This window comes from Equus caballus, chromosome 1, assembly GCF_041296265.1.
Source record: "Equus caballus isolate H_3958 breed thoroughbred chromosome 1, TB-T2T, whole genome shotgun sequence".
NCBI lineage: Eukaryota > Metazoa > Chordata > Mammalia > Perissodactyla > Equidae > Equus > Equus caballus.
In genome coordinates this window covers 182,687,381-182,704,319 of record NC_091684.1, presented here as the reverse complement: position 1 = coordinate 182,704,319, position 16,939 = coordinate 182,687,381, and the positions used below count along the sequence as shown (strand labels likewise).

The 16,939-nt window shown below is 36.7% G+C and overlaps 1 protein-coding gene and 1 pseudogene across 5 annotated transcripts in view; one reads left to right on the top strand and one right to left on the bottom strand.

The window, feature by feature from the left end:
- The window catches only part of NUBPL (NUBP iron-sulfur cluster assembly factor, mitochondrial), a 211,704-nt gene that overhangs the window by 55,533 nt on the left and 139,232 nt on the right, over positions 1-16,939 (bottom strand). Inside the window, exon 1 of one of the 5 annotated variants that reach the window (XM_070241663.1) lies at positions 11,225-13,440. The exons of the other annotated variants lie outside the window; for them this stretch is intronic. The gene's annotated coding sequence lies outside the window, so the exon portion shown is untranslated. Of the gene's footprint in view, positions 1-11,224; positions 13,441-16,939 lie in introns of those variants that run through there. 5 annotated transcript variants of the gene reach the window in all.
- LOC102147602 (cell division cycle-associated protein 3 pseudogene) lies at positions 7,626-11,891 on the top strand (annotated as a pseudogene).

The window sequence follows — 16,939 nt, the reverse complement described above, 5'->3', positions numbered from 1 at the left end:
TAGTTAATAAAGTTGTTCACCATGAGAGTACAGGTTAACAATTCTGATACCACTATACGCATATACTGGGATTAAGGGGAAAAAGAAGGAAGCTGATCAAAGCAGCAGCAATCAGGCCTCACTCCAGAGGATGCTGGGAGCACAAGTGCAAATAGGCTGAGTTGTTGAAAAGAAAGGGCCCATAGATGCATCCCATTTTTGGCTTCTCAGCTGGCTCAAGCAGTTTACCACAGTCAGCCTCCAAGGATAGTAGTTTCCATCATCAGCACTACACACGCCACATTTAAGTATCACAGGGTCAACAGATGCTTCTCCAAGCAAAGGTAGAGCGTTCCAGCCATCACAGGTCTGCTAGCAAGGCCAAAGTGAACCAGGTGAAAATGACATGAGCAGGGGTGGACCCTGGGCCCTGTGAAGTCAGGGAGGAAAATCACCACCAACAAAGAGAGGCAGAGCTGTAGTCTGCTGGAGACAAAGTAGTAGCCAAAAAGAACTAAACTGCTATAGACAAGAAAATTGTAACTAAAGAACAAATAGAGAAATCATGAAGTAGGAGAAATGGGACAAAATCTAGATTAATTTAAAAGTGGCTGTGTCCAGACAGCCCATTCAGATGGTGCTTGGAACATTCCATAAGTGATAGGGCAAATTCTTAAACGAAGTTGGGCTGGGCCACACATTGCCTCTTTCCTTCCTATCTGCTCTTAATTACTGACCGAATAGTTGGCTTTGATTCTTATGCCTACTTGACTCAAAAATTAGTAGATCTCAAGGCAGTGTCCTTGTGTCTGACTCTGGCCATACATCTGTTGCTATTTCTATCCTATACTTAACTTCTGCTATGTCCCTGATTTCCTGGTTCTCCAACCCCAGTTAGGCATAGTCATAACCTAACAGCAGCAGAACAGTACTTCTGCTTTGCTCAGAATCCCACACATGAAACTATGCCACTATTGGCATAGAAGATGCAGCTAACCTTGTCTCAGACCCGTGGACAAATCTGTCAGGCAAATTACTCCTAGGATTTTTGATTCAACTAATTTCCAGGATTTGAATGGGTCTTCAAGCTCTAAGAATTCTAGGATAATTATTTTTATACATAACTATCTCCCCAACTTCAATGTAAGCTCCCTCTCAGAAGAGACCACTCTTTACGTATCTCTGGACTCCCTCTCCACATCCAATCCCCTCCACAATGCCTAACCACTGTTCAATCAATACCCACTGAGTGATTCTAGGAGTCAAGTTGCCCCTTACGATTTTATTATACTACTAAAATTAAACATTTTGCCATGTGAGGCACCTTTTGTATACAATATAAATCTAAAAATAACAGAAAGTGTTTTTCTTCAAGTCTGAACCATAGTTTTTGCTCTGTCCAGTGCCCTATTATAAAACCGTCACATTTTATTTTGGTTTCAAGAACAAAATTGTTACAAAGGTGAAATTATTTAAATATAAATACCACAATAAAAATCTGAATAACAAAAAGATTTCTAGTTGAGTTGACAGCCTACTGACTTGTGGAAATAAATGATACAACAAAATATAATAAACTTATCCTTGGGATTGTTTCGATAAGAGCTGACCCGGTTATAAAATGAGAACACATTATTCAAGTTACAACAATGATATGTGTCCTTCCCTACTATTTTCATTTTTTCAGATGATAAAGTTCTCCAATCCATTTTCAAATGTCTTCCTTTCTATAGAAAAAGTAGGGGGAGGGAGGGAACTACTTGAATAAATCCCTCCAAAGGCACTACCAGCCCAAGTGATAGTAGAAACGTCTGAGAGAGAAAAGAAGAGAAACTTTACTCTTTATGTTTCCCTTTATCATCATTTCCCATTTCCTTGTTGTTCTAGCAGAGGTATATAGAGCATACTGGCACTGACAACCTGGAGACAGCATCAATTCACAGAGGACTTCTTATCCAATGTTGACACATGGGTCAATCTTTGGTAACTCGGTACCTAGTTTCTGAAATGATATTTAAAAGATTATCCAATTTCCAGGCTAGCCCACAGATGCCCGTGTAAATCCACAGTACAGCTGAAACTAAAACCTCACAATATAAAAATAATGATGCTACCACAAAAGTAAGAGTATTTCAGTTAATTATGGGAACATCTTTCTAAGGTCTCTAGAGTCCTGCGTTAGGCCAACTGCTTACACGTACAGATGTTCACAACCTAGGAAGTAGATGTTAGTGAAGGACACGACTGCTACCAAAAAGACCTAAAATATTACAAACCCGCCTGAGAATCAAGATATTTTTATTTTTAAAAAAATACTGAAATAAATTAAAAAATAAAAACTCTCCCTATATTACTACAGCCTGAGGCTTCAGATTTTTTTTTTCAGTACGAGTAACAAATCACTTTATTAACCAAATCTGGAACAGTTTATAAAATCTATTTAGATGTGTAGTACTCTCTTTAATAAGGAAAACTCTAATATTCTTTTTAAAAAATCCTTAGAAAAAATATTGTATTTGGGAGGATTCAAGGTCCTGAAGGGACAGGATCATAGGTGCCATAGAAGCCTCATGGAGCTCAGTGAGAGAATTCATAGCCACTGTCCATTGGTTTTGGTGGTTCTTAAGGACATTATAGAACTTGAAGGACACTATTGCTCCAGGAGGCCAGTCTACCCAATGTACTACGTGCTAGGGACGATCTGCAGAACTGGCCTCGTGGAGTTGATTTCTTTAGTTCTAGTTACCTGCCATCTGGGGTCCTGCTTTTGAGCCTTAGGGTCTATCAGGTAGAACTGGGCTAGTGAATAGGGAAGAGGTGGGGGCCGGTCTGTGGGTAACAGGTAGAGGAGAGCAGAAGAAAATGAATAGTTATTGAGAGCCTATTGTAAGGTAGGCACTAAATACTTTTTACATACATGATTATGTAACACTGTAAAACAGACATTATAATTTCTCTTTTACAGATAAGAATATTGAGGATTAAAGAAGTTAAGAAAGTTGCCCAAAGTCAGGCTGCTGGTGAGTGATGGAGCTGGGATGTGACTCCCGGTCTGTGCGACTCAGGCCATGTTACCAGTCTCCCACAGAATGGAGTACGGCACCCCTCTTCTCCAAGCCTGAGAGTTCTGCTCGCACAACCTCTTACCCCAAGAATGTATGAGCTTTACTGTATTACTTTTTCAGTGTATGATAAAATAGATACATGAAAGAGAGTCTGTAGCCTACAGAAAATTATTTACTTAGATAATAGAAGAATTATTATAGTTTCCTTTATTTCTTTTTCCTTTTCTGGTTAATTATAATGAGTTTCTTTTATTTCTGAGTACTTTTTTATGTGACGTCATAGTATTCTCTCCTTACATGATCCTTGAAGAGTCTTTTATATAATAAAGCAAGGGTCCTAGTAACCATGGAAATATTGAATGTAAATTTCCTGACTTTGTGCTGTTAAAGAATATTCTAGCTTTCAACAGTTAACCATTAAATTCTGGTTTTGTTTTAAATCAATAAGCATCCTTCTACCAACCATCTACACAAGAAAATTACGTGGAGTAATTGTTTAATCAAAGCAAATAACCTATAAAGACTAAGAACAGGAAAAAAATAAAGATTTTTTTAAATACCTACAGCTTTTGAACATGATAATTTTGAAACCAGCTCAGTAAACCTTAGTTTAAAAATTTAAAGATCTAAATCATATCAAATAGGAAACCAACTGTGAGAACTTGCAGCTCCATATGCAGTTATATTTTAAGTATGAGCTATTATAATGCAGCTTTTGGATTTTAAATTCTGATTCAGACATTAATTACTATGGTTTTTTTTTAAAAAGCACCGGAAAGGGAGAGTTCAGCAAAACTCAAGACTATAAATCTAGCTGGGTGTACACAAGAATCCAGATATCTATTCAACAAATAGAGTTTTAGTCTGGGAAACTGGCATATCTAAATTCCAATCATTTTTGTCACTAATTAGTTATATGACCATGGGTCAGCCAATAAACCTCTCTGGACCTCAGTCTTCTCATCTGTAAAAAAAGTGTTGTGGGGGCAGGCCCAGTGGCGCAGTGGTAAAGTTTGCGTGTTCCGCTTCATCGGCCTGGGGTTCGCTGGTTTGGATCCCAGGTGTGGATCTATACACCACTCATCAAGTCATGCTGTGATGGCATCCCACGTACAAAACAGAGGAGGACTCGCACAGACGTTAGCTCAGGCACAACCTTCCTCACTAAAAAACATAAATAAACTGTTTTAGATTAGATGATCACTAAGGTCCCTTCCAACTACTTAAAAAAAGAAAGTGTGACTATGATCTGTTTGTGTAAATTGAAAAATATTTGTGAGAGATTTGCTTAGAGGAAAATGTGAATGAAAGGTATTTTTGTCTGAAAGCACCAAAATGACAAAACAAGTTGGTTTCTTTGGTTTTTTTTTTTTAAAGGGAACACATTATTTAAGTACAAGAAAGCTAAAAGGTACTTGGTGCGTTTAAGAAATTTATTTTATAGAATGATCACATTTCCTTTGGAAAATTTAGCTGAATTTTGCAAAGAACTCAGATTTAAATTTGTACTGAACTGCAATCTACTCTGGCTGCCATCCTAAAATACCTCAGTCTGGCTCATATAGGGATTAATGTGTTATACTGATATAAAATGTCATAATTCACCAAATAGATGTGTTCCTGAAAAGTCGCTGAAGCACTGCCACTGAGGTGAGGAGTGTGAAGAGGATTCAGTCACAAACCCTGAAAGGTTGCGAGGCCTCAGCCAACTTCCCAATTAATACAAAACTCCTTTCCGTGAACATTCACGACAGAGGCTCACTCAGCCAACAACAGAAAGCTCACACCATTCCAACGCTTACTACACAAACACAAATTTTGGATCAATAAAAGGATGGAAGAAAATCGTCACTTAACAATCATTCCCATTTTTTCTTTTCTCACTTGTGAGCTTGGTTTACTTCTGACTATTACTCAGACTACATAACTTCAGATACGCTCTGTTTGTCTTTAGCTGCTAGGAGAACTGCTATTTATAACACCGCCCCCTGTTTTAATATGAATAAGCATCTACTAAACTACAAGACTTTAACTTGAGACTGTAGAAATATATTTGAGTTTTTAAAAAGATAAAAAGGGTTATATCTGTAGCATAATTTTTCTACACTGCTGTATTTTCAATAAGGAAAGCAATCTTCAAAGTTTCAATAACAGACATAAGGGTTGTGTGGAAGTGTCAATGAACAGGTTAACCAGAAAGTCAGATATTGAGATTTTATTATGAATTCATTGTTTGAACCCAGCTAAGCGCTTAACTTTTCTGTGCTTGTTTCCTCATCTTACAATGGTATAAACAGAGAATTTCAGATCTAGAAAAGACCCTAGAGATTTGCCCAATGTCCTTATTTTACAGCTAAAGAAACTGAAACTCAGAAATCAAATTATTTGCCCAAAACTTACTCTGCAAAATAGGAACAATAAAAACAACCTTTGTTTGCTTTATACAGTTTTTTCTCTCAAGAGGAAATGAAATCATGGATTTTAATAATTAAGTAGTAGCATTACACTGAAAAAAGCTACTTTAAAGAGAAGCTTGTCACATCATGCAAGTCAAAACTAAAATTTCTCTCAACAAGCATCCTATGTTTATTCTTCCAACCAAATGCTAAGAAAATATTTGTCCATGTCTGAGGTCACCACATTCCAAAATGATCTGAACAAGTAATTTTAAAATATCTTTTCCATATGCCTAGATGATATAAGCAGAGTTAAGTTGCTTTTTTTGCAAATTAAAAGGAAATTTCTCATAAGTAAAACTAAGCATGAAAACATTTGGTAAAAATACAATTTTAAAATATGTAAATGACTAGAAATAAGGTCTAAGAAAAGAAGATAAGAAGTCATATCTGTTGTTTGAAATATATTAATTAAATTTCTACATTTGAGTGACCCTGTTGCCCCTGTTAAGCAGAGCTGCCACGTACAAAGCTGAAGAGAAAACAACAAATTTACTGTCATAAGTGACTTCCTCATGAGAATGAAATAATGCAGCAGCTTTCGGCTATAACTACTTTTAACACAAAGGATTTTGAGAAAGATTAAAGAATACACACATGAGCACAGAGATGGAGATGATACAGATATAGGTAGGAAACAGGTTTGAGGATTGGGGAAAAATAAACACGTAAAACAACCGAATTCCCATCTCATCAACTTCAGCATTTTCCAACTTCTTAAACTACATAATTACTTCAGAAGCACCCAAAAGACATTTAAGAAACCTGAGATCACTAAATTGCAAAGAAATAGGAAAATGGACTGAATTTTACGCATCTCATTAAAAGACCATTAAACGAGCAGATGTTCCTTTGTTCTCACTTAAGCACATTGGTCATTATATCCAGGCTTGTTCACAATAATCTTGTACCCTGATGAGCAAGTGAATATGGCAATGTATCTAGAAGTGTTCTTGCCTAAATAGGTTTCTGGTATCTTCATATTTACCTTAATAATATGGATCACATATTAATAGGCATGCTTAAAGCCAATGGATAAATAAGTGGATACAGAGGATAATCATTATGGAATTTAACCCTAACTCAGAAATTAATACCAACATTTACATGTGCCAAGCACTGTCCTAGACACTAGGGATACAGCAATGAACAAGATACTTGAAGTCCCTGCCCTCATGAAGCACAGACAGGAAGACCATAAGCAAACCAATTAGTACAGCACTTGTGATCTTGATGAAAGTCATCTTTATAGAGCTCAGTTTTCTATCTAAAAAACTGGAAAACTAATATTACTTAGGTAAATATCATCATATCCTTCTCAAACAAAAACTATGCCAAAAACCATAAATCAATAAGACTAGTACTCCAATTTTCCCTGATCTATCCCTGCCTCCAGTGGCACATCCACAACAGAACATAGGCCAGAGCAGGGGGTGTAAGCCAGGCTGTGAAATAGAAGAAAGATAACTAGATCATGGTGAGACTCAACACAAACCTGTGTTCTATATAGAAACTAACTCTAGTTAGTAAGCTATGGTTTCTCAAATAAGATGATGATAAATATACGCTATGTGGAACATATTTTCTCTGCCTTTGTTTCAAGACCAATGTCCAGATAAGCCATTTTTATATCAAATATCATGGCTGTCAGTTTAAAAATCTTTGTTATCAATTAGTCTAATGTTAACCAGATTATGAATTTCTTTCTTTCTTTCTCTTTTTTTTGGTAAGGAAGATCAGCCCTGAGCTAACATCTGTTGCCAATCTTCCTCTTTTTGCTTGAGGAAGATGGTCTCTGAGCTAACATCTGTGCCAATCTTCCTCTACTTTGTATACAGGACGCCACCACAGCATGGCTTGATGAGCAGTGCCCAGGTCTGCGCCCAGGACCCAAACCCGCGAACCCCGGGCTGCCAAAGCAAAGTGCGTAAACTTAACCACTACACCACCAGCCAGCCCCCAGATTATGAATTTCAAGTCACATTTTAACATGAGAATTCTTTATTCTCTTCCAGTTTAAGAAATGATTTTATTTGACATGATAAATGTATACTTTTGCAAAATTGCATCAAAATAGGCATATGGTCTGTAGTTTCATTACTGTATTTAAAACAGCAAACTAGCTATGAATGAAGAAATAAAGTTAAAGGTTGAAGTTCTGACCAAGCTACTTGGTCACCAGAAAGCAAGACTATCTGGATGTAAGGTATTAACTCCTTGACTCAAGTATACTCTTAGTAATTCTGAAATATTAATCTACAGGACAATAAATCAGAGTAAAGAAATACATTCAGATTCCCGACATAAAATTTAAGTTAGCTAATGGCCTGAATCAATCAATATGCCCCCCTCCCAATTCTCCAATCAATGACACACAAAAAAATAAAAACAGGGGGGAAAAAAAGACCTACATTGAGAAAACTAAGGCTAAAACTGGGGCACAAACCAAAAATTGGAATAAATGTGTGCTAACAATAGAGCCACATTGCCGTCTTCCTATTACAGAGTGAATCTCTCTTCTAAGGACAGAGGTCAAGTCTTACTCATTCTTTTATCTTCAGGCCAAGCAGTGCCAGGTACATATGGACCCAATAAATGTCTTATTTTGTTGAAAACACAGAAATAATCAAAAGAGCCCTTCCACATCCTCCCACCACCAAAGCTACTAACGTTCTGGCACCACAGCCCACATTCTTTCCATATAATGTACTGCCTTTCAATAACAGTTACCTCCATCCCCACTGTCCCATTCCACTTCCATCATCTTCCAAAAAAGAAGTAGAAGCATAGTCATTTCTTACACAGACTCTTGATGAAAGCTCAGAGTATAACATTTTCGTGCTTTGGTGAAGAGGAGCTACACAAGCGATCTTAGAAGAAAACTCAGGAATGACTGGTTAACGTTCCTCAGTTAGGCTCTTTCAATCAGCAGTCATCTTAAGCTTGTGATAGATATTTGGCCAAACATTATAACCTAAGCTCAGCAGCAATGTCTGTGAATCAGTCATGTGCTCTAAAATCAGATGTTCAAATGCAAAACGGTTTGTTGTAAAGATAAAAGCCTGACTGGTATTCTTGACTTCATGGAGGGCTACTCCACACCCATTAGCAGCGTGAGCCACAGAAGTCCCTATACGTAGGATAAATACGTCTCCCCAAAACTGGATCTGGATGCATTTAAACTGCCAAATAATTGTGACAGCAAAGTTCTGCACATGAAACTTTCATCAATACTCCTAAATTTGTCTTCTGCTTTTCATAACAATCGAGATCACAGAAATATGAAGCACCTAAAATCAATACTGACAGTTACTGGGTATTGCAGGCCCTGGGTTCTACACTAGGAGGTACTATAGGCATGATCATCATAGGGGAACCAGACTTGCCTACTGATGGCCGTCAAACTGAAGGAAAAACCAAATACCCATGAAGCCACAAGTAAAGCATCTGGCTCTCTCAAGAACTACTCATTTTAGGGTTTTTTAATACTCAATTTCATAAGTCTGCCACATCTTAAAACCATTGAGAGCTCAGAAGTAAGAAATCAACTTGCTGAGATGATTCAGCAGTATTATCCTTGCCCAAAGGTCTATGCATAACACATATGCTCCAATACAGCTAAAAAGATTTTTTAAAGATACCCTCACTCTGGATTTTGAAAACACAGGGCCTCTGTCCTCTTCCCAAAAAACTATCTGTCGCAACAATTCAATTTCATTATGGGTAATTATAGCATGTCTAAACTTTCTGATATATTTCTGTTAAAAAAAAATTTAGGAAACTGGTTCCCCAAGAATATACTATGGGGAAAGGATAGTCTCTTCAGTAAAAGGCATTGGGAAAGCTGGACAGCCACATGCAAAAAAAATGAACTTGGACCCATATCTTATACCATACACAAAAATAAACTCAAAATGGATTAAAGAATTGAAAGTAGACCTGAAATTGTAAAACTCCTAGAAGAAAACAGGGGGTAAGCTCCTTAACACTGGTCTTGGCAATGATTTTCTGGATTTAACACTAAAAGCAAAGGAAACCAAAGCAAAAACAAACAAGTGGGACTACATCAAACTAAAAAAGCTTCTGCTCAGCAAAGGAAACCATTAACAAAATGAAAAGGCAACCGACTGAGTGGGGAAAAAAAAATCTGCAAATCATATATCTGATAAGGGGTTAAAATCCAAAATATACAAAGAACTCACATAACTGAATAGCAAAAAACAAAAAAATCTGATTTAAAAAGGGACAGAGGAGCCAAAAAGACATTTTTCCAAAGAAGACATAAATGACCAACAGGTACAAGAAAAAGTGCTCAGTATCACTCACTAATCATCAGGGAAATGCAAATCAAAACCACAGTGAGACACCATCTCACACCTGTAAGAATGTCTATCATCAAAAAGACAACAGTAACAAGTGTTGGCGAGGATGTGGAGAAGGGAAACCCTTGTGCACTGGTGGTGGGAATGTACATCTGTGCAGCCACTCCAGAAAACCGTATGGAGGTTCCTTAAGAAATTAAAAATAGAACTACTGTATGATCCAGCAACCCTACTTCTGGGTATACATCCAAAGAAAATGAAAACAGGGTATTGAAGAGATATCTGCACTCCCATGTTTATTGTGGCATTATTCACAATAGCCAAAATATGAAAACAACCTAAGTGTCTGTTAGCAGATGAACGGATAAAGAAGATGTGCTATATATATACATATACATACACACACACACAAACACACACACTGCAATGTTGCTGAGCCATGAGAAAGAAAGAAATGCTGCCATTTGCAACAAGAAGGATGGACCTTGAGGGTATTACGCTAAGTAAATAACCCATATAGACAAAGACAAATACTGCATGGTATTATTTTTTTGTGGAATTTTTTTAAAAAGTCAAACTCACATAAAAACAGAGTAGAAAACTGGTTGTCAGGGGCTGGGAAGTGGGAGAAATAAGGAGAGGTTGTTAAAAGAGTACAAACTTTCAGCTGTATGATGAATAGGTCTAAGGATCTATTGTAAAACGTGGTAATCATAATTGATAACACTGTACTGTATAATTGAAATTTGCTAAGAGAGTAGAGAAGGAAAGAAGGAGGGAAGGAAGGGAGGGAGGGAAGAAAGAAGGAAGGAAAGGAGAAAGGGAAGAAGGAAGGAAGTGGGGAGGGAGGAGGGAAGGAAGGAAGGAAAGAAAAAAACTGGTTCTCAAGAAACGTAGTATAATGTAAAAGCACCTAGGAAAACATCAAATTCACAAACACAAAATTTGGTTCACTTAGCCCACACACATATATACATGCACACTCATAATCCATGCTTTATTAAATTCTTTAATAAACACAGAAATTGCGTACCCAAAAACAGTGCTATCTCATATACAAAGAAGCTCAGTGCAACATTTTTTTAAGTAGAGAAAACGTGACTCAAACTTGAATGTCCTTTAATGGGAGAATAACTAAATAAATTATCACCAGTCAACAAACTGGAGGAATTGCTGTGAACTCAAAGGTGGAACTGGGGCCCAGCATCCTCTCCTCACCAGGCCAGGCCCATACCCACCCTATTCCTCTTGGTTGAGACGGGCTCAGCCAAGAGCATCCCAGTCACTCCAGTGCGACCCCCACTGCACAACAAGCAGCTGGCTCGAGTGGCAGATCCCCAGTCACTTGGTGTAGGCACTCTGCACACTCCCACTCAGGTGTAAACCACGCAGCCCAACCAACCTGCAGAGGAGCAGCTGGAAGGTCCTAACGAGGGCCAGGACTCAGATCTCCTCTCCTACCCTTGGCATTGCACGGATACCTATGAAGACGAGCAGCAGAGACCCCTCAAACCCCTCAGGAAACAGCTGAGTGAAGTATTTGAGACTGAAACCCCCAAATCAAATCTGTTCTGCCTGGAGAGGTACCTTCATCTGAATTGGACTTGCCTCTGGCACCCAGTTATTCTTTGAGGACCAGATGCCACCTTGGAGCTAGACTGAGCTTCCCTCCAAGCAAGTGTTTTCCAAGGAGGAAACAGGACCGCTTACAGAAACCCCTATAACCAGCCAGGGCTCAGACAAGCCCTTGAGAGACCCTGAGACTCCCTGATCTTCGAGTTCTAAGCAAAGCAGATGAAAACCAAATGTATAAAGTAAAAGCACCTAGGAAACCAAATGGCAAGGTACTAGGGAGATCTCCCCTCACCATCTTGCAGGATGACAGCTCCCTCGGGACCCTGACACCACAACAGGGTAAGTGGCCTTCTCCCCTGAGTGAAAATGTTAGGGAACTAAAGGAAGGGGGCATTCTGGGAACTGGACAACTTCTAAAAACTGGAAGACAAGCACAGAAGCAAGCCCAGGACCACGACAAGGAAAAGGAGCACTTTCCCTGGGTAGAGAACTAGGCCATGCTGGCCCCAGCAGTGGGTTCACCTGGGGCCTAGCACTTTTGTGTCCTCTCATCCCTTCTTCCCCTGGGAGACTGAGGAAAGGTTGTTTTCTCTGACTCCCCCTAAACTAAAATAGACTATAAATGTGTGGGCATATATGTAACTTAAAACCTCATCCTAAAGGCAATACCAAAAGAGAAGTTTCAAAAGTGAAACTACCAAAGTCCACATTCCTGGAATAAAGAAGTATACTATGCTATGTTCATCTCTATATTATTCGCTACAGTCTCGAAGCTAGTGTTTTCCACAGGACGAGCCAAAATAAACCTCTACTGAATAGAGAAATAAATGAAGAAATGAGCAAAAGAACAAACAAGCAAATCCAGTTAGAATAAAATATGTCTTGGCAAAGAGCCAAATCTGAAGAAGTTTCTAGATCTGTAGCATTTAATAGGAGAGAGTGGAGAAGAGAAGCCGATAGTGGCATGTTTCTGGTGGAAAGGCCATGATCTAAGACTCCCAGATACCATACATGGAGGACAATGAAGGGAACCACCTCGGCCATGGCAACATGAGCCCAACTCTGCAGCCCATATTGCATCGTGAAGGGAAAGCTGCTCAAGGACACAAGGAGGAGGGAATCCACCAGCCTTTGCATCATATATGTATCTCTAATAACAAATATGAGGATGAAAGTTATTTCATCAGTGAAACACATCATTTTATTTAATAACTATGGTGAACAAATTCCCTAAGCAGTTATTTTGAATGACAACACTTACTTAGAGATATATATTGTTTGTTTGTTTATAAAAAGTATATTGTTTTCTATAGTTTTTTTAAAGAGGTCTCATAATTTTACAATCTCATCTCGTCTATGCATTTATCTATAAAGTATTTCCCAGTTCCTTCCTGATGAAAGATATAATTATAAGGGTTTCATTATTATTCATGTGAGCCAAGAAACATTTGCCAAATTTTCATATCACACATAAACACATATCACAAAACTTAACCTCTACTTATCTAGATATAAAAAATAGCTTTTAGATAAGATGTGACATTAATTACCCAAAATACAAATATTTTTAAATAAATACTAAGAGAAAATATGACATTTTGTGAATTTTTAAAAATCTTTCTGAAGCTTTGCTCAGAGCTAATTCTCCTACACATGAGCCTTTGAAAACATTAATAACGAAAATGCCAGTGGAATTTTAAGTAGTTTCACTAGGCAACAATTGTATATACTGTTGATATTCCAAATGTAAAAGATTAACAATATTGATAGAATTCAACAGCTTCACCAACATTTAATTGATTCACTCTACAAACATTTATTGAGGACCAACCATATTTGCCAGGTATTTGTCTGAAGTGCTGGGAATTTAAAAGGCAAGATCTTACCACCATCCACATGGAGCGTACATTCTAAAGGGCAGAAACCGTCAATAAACAAATAAATATAAAAGAAAAGTCAAATCATGATAAGTGTTCTGAGGAAAATAAAACAAGATGAGATGATTGTCACAGCCGTTCCTCTGGGGTGACATTAAAATGAGACCTGAAAAAAAAATAAAAATAAAATAAGACCTGAATGTCAAGAGGGGAGAGACACTAAAGATCTGGGGAAAGAGGGTTCCAGCAAGAGAACAACAAGTTCAAGGACCCTAGGTGGGACTGAAGTTGGAGCATCTGAGGAAAAGGAAGAAATACATGTACTCTGAGCAAGGGTGAGCATGGCAGAGATGAGGTAAGCAGAGGTCAAATTAGGTAGAACATGCTAAAATAAAGAGTTTGGATTATCATCTAAGCTTTTTGTTTTAAATGTAATTATAGGAAATTTAAACATATATGGGAAAAAAGAAAAGAGCAAATTGGATACCTATATGTGAATCATCTAGTTTCAACAATTATCAATTCATGGCCAGTCTTGCTTAATCTGTACTTTTACTCATTCCCATCTACCCCTCAGACATCATATCATTTCATCTATACACATTTAGTACATTATCTCTAAGAGATAAGAACACTTCTTGAATATAACGACTATCAATATTACCATCATTATACCATTATTTTCAGTAATAATTTATTATAATCATCAACTATCTAGCCTATGTTCAAATTTCTCTGTGTGTAATTTTTTTAAAAGCTTATTGGTTCAAATCAGAATCCAAATAAGGTCCAGATATTGGATTAATAAGATTCTTGGTCATTTTAATCTATAGATTATCGTTCCTTCATTTTTTTTTCTTGCAATTTATTTGTTGAAAAGACTAGGTTATTTGTCCTACAGGATTTTCCACATTCTGGATTTCCGACGCATCCTTATAGTGGCATTTAACAAGCAGCTCTGTTTCCTGTATTTCATATAAATTGGTAGTTAGAGCTAGAGGTTTAATCAGAATCAGGTTCAAATTTCTAGCAAGACTACTCCATAATTTACCTTATGTACTCTAATCAGGAGGTAGATAACGTATGGAATTCTCTCTATATACATATATATTAGCAGTCAGTGATAATTACTGCCTTAGATCTATTATAATATTTCACTAGGGGTCACAAAATGCTGATACTATAATTCTATTATTCCTTCTTTATTTATCAGCTGAAATACTTCTGTAAAGAAAAAATTTCCTTCATCAACTATGTGGTTAACAGTATGGAAAAATAGAATAAATACTTGATTCTACTTATTTTCAAGTTTTCCAAACAATTAATTGGTTGCCTAGCACACTGGAAGGTTTTCAGCATGAAAGTTTTTAAAGAACATCCTGAATATCATTTGAAGAATATAATGATACATAAAAAAGCATGAATAAAAGCAGAGATAACACTTATGAAGCTCTTGCAGTATTCTAAATAAATGATGATGGGTTGTACTAGGATGGTAGAGAGGATGAAGAGAAGTAGACAGATTTAAGATATATTTGGGGGGCCAGCCCTGTGGCTGAGGGGTTAGTTCACATGCTCCGCTTTGGCAGCCCAGGGTTTCGCTAGTTCGGATCCTGGGCATGGACCTAGCACCACTCACCAAGCCATGCTGAGGTGGTATCCCACACAGCACAACCAGAAGGACCTACAACTAGAATATACAACAATGTACTGGGGGCTTTGGGGAGAAGGAGGAGAAGAGCAGAAGATTGGCAACAGGTGTTAACTCAGGCGCCAATCTTTAAAAAAGAAAACAAAAAGACATATTTGGAATGTAAAGTCTAGAGGACTTGCTGATAGACTACATATATCGGGTAAGAGAAAGAAAGAAATCAAGAATGAGTCCTAGATTTTTGGCCTGAACAACTTGGTTTATGGGAAACACTAAAAGAGAAGCAGATTCAGGAAACAAAATCATCTAGGTAATGATATGGATGAAATTAAATCAGTACTTGCCAAATCTCTATTACTGGTTTTGTTTTTCTTTATTCTGACTGAAAATAATTAAAAATTTCAGCAAGTACAAATAAAATAGTTTTACAATATTTTTCTATAAACAATGCTTTTTGATGAAATAACAACAACACCAAATAAGATAATCTTTTTTTCCTCAGATAATTTTCTCATCTTTCCTCCCATATATATTAACAAAGGATATGCTGGGTTAAAAATTTTAAAGGATTGTAATAAATATTATTTTAACCAAGATTGATTATCAATCTGCCATATCAGCTAATAGATCACCATAAATACAAGGGATTTACAAACAGCTAAGATAGAAAAAAAGGAGAAACAGAGCTCAAAAACTTTAACCAGTTAATTAGTATTAGCCAATTAATCTCGGGGGAAGATAGGAACTCCAATTCATTGTTTAGAAGCTAATTTTCCATTCTCCCATTTCTAAATGAGTACTAATAATTCACATTGTTCTGTTGAGTTTCCCTTGCCTCTCCCTACAAAGTAAGAGGGAAAATAGGGGCAATTTAAGAGAAAAGGGAAAGAAGAGAGCCTAACCACAACATATCATCAACAGCAACAAAAATAATTAACACTACTTTCTAAATGACGAGATTTCTAAAGATATATTACCTAAATTTTCATACAGGAAAGGAATATCAGATTTGTCACAAATAATTTCTGCATATAAAAAAAATTTTAGAATGCTACCCTATTTTGATAATATACATTTACAGAATACCTGAACTTTTGAGATAAAAATGACAAGTGAATCAATTCTGTGTAAGGAATCATTCATATATGTATGATACTTACGGATAACAGTTGAACAAGTGCTACTGATCTCCATTAGTCTTATAACAATACTTACGTGTAAATATAGCTCATTTAATAGTAACTGGGTTCCGGGTATCCTTTTTTCATTACGCAAACAGCCCCTGTTAATTACACTCTACTGAACTACTCAGAAGAAGTAAAAGAAACAGTTCTGCCAGCTAAAAAATAAACTACAAAGTGAGAAAATATGATAAGCACAAAGATAATTCCAAAAATTACAAATGCAGATCAAATATCTCAATAATTAGAAAGAGAGGTATCCTAGACCTACAGGGAACTGTTGAAAGAAAGGAGTCTGAGTTCATTCACAAAGCTTAAAAACTAGTATTCCTGAAGAATACAAAGGAAAAGACTCCATAATATCTTCAACATAATATGTACATTAAAATATATAAAATAATTTTATTATCCCATGTATTGTTATAAAATATCTTGAATTCTGAGATATAATTCTTTAAGTACTACATTTTATCCTACTTTTAAATGCTTTTCTTAATTATTTTTAAAGAAACATAATTAAATTCTTTGTGCTTCTGCGTATTTTTCTTACTCAGAATCATCGTGAATGTTTTAATGCAAATCAATTCCATCAAACATTTAATAGATAACAAAATGTATTCTGAATATCAATTATTCAAAAATGCATAGTCAGAAGATTTTTAAAGTGCTTGTTTAAACACAGAATGTACAGTTCTCAGACAATTTATCTAGTCACATTATCTGTCATACAAAATAGGTCCTTTATATTCACGTATATGACACAAGGCTGCCAGACTCTTACTTAGCCTTAAATTCCTTCGCTGATCAACCTTCTCCACCTAAAAGATCACATT